This window comes from Arachis duranensis, chromosome 2, assembly GCF_000817695.3.
Source record: "Arachis duranensis cultivar V14167 chromosome 2, aradu.V14167.gnm2.J7QH, whole genome shotgun sequence".
Lineage (NCBI taxonomy): Eukaryota > Viridiplantae > Streptophyta > Magnoliopsida > Fabales > Fabaceae > Arachis > Arachis duranensis.
In genome coordinates, this window is record NC_029773.3 from 34,320,588 (window position 1) to 34,321,264 (window position 677).

A 677-nucleotide genomic window follows, 5' to 3' on the forward strand; every position below is an offset into this window, starting at 1 on the left:
CTTTCTGCCAGGATGGGGAACATCTGCTCACAATAACGATTAGGAAATCACGCAGTGTCCTTTGCTGGGAAGGCTTTCTCTTTTTCATCAACCTTTATAATCCTCTTAATTCTTTTTGTTGAGGGCTTTACTACTGTTGACGATGGCTCTGCCACTAATGCTCTTTTTATTCTTCTCCTTGCTAGTGGTTTGGGGGTAGCTTTCTCCTTGCCTTTCTTGGTGGCCATCCTGAAAAAGGAAAGAGAAGGTAATATGTAAAGCGAAGGGTTCGAGCAAGGGAGAGAATATTATGGATGGTAATCAATGCATGTTAAGGAATGATGTCGTTGACACATGGTCTAGACTACATGTGAAAAGTTCATCAATGGAAATATAGAAAGTGCACGTGATGGCAATTAAATGCAAGATGTTTATTGGCATGCTGGCAAAGGCATGAGTAGCATAAATCAAGCATTCAATGTCCAAGTTAGATTACCAAGTCTTTCAAACTAACAACATGTTTGTAATAACAATTATATTTAATTAATAAAATATAAAAAGGGTTTTGTGAAAAGCAAGCATTTATAGTAGTATATTAAAAGAAATCTTAAAAATATTGCACAATGCCATACGGGCGTTTTCACAAACACATAGCATGCATGGTAAATAAGCTATTTGAAAGTATTAAATTGAACATG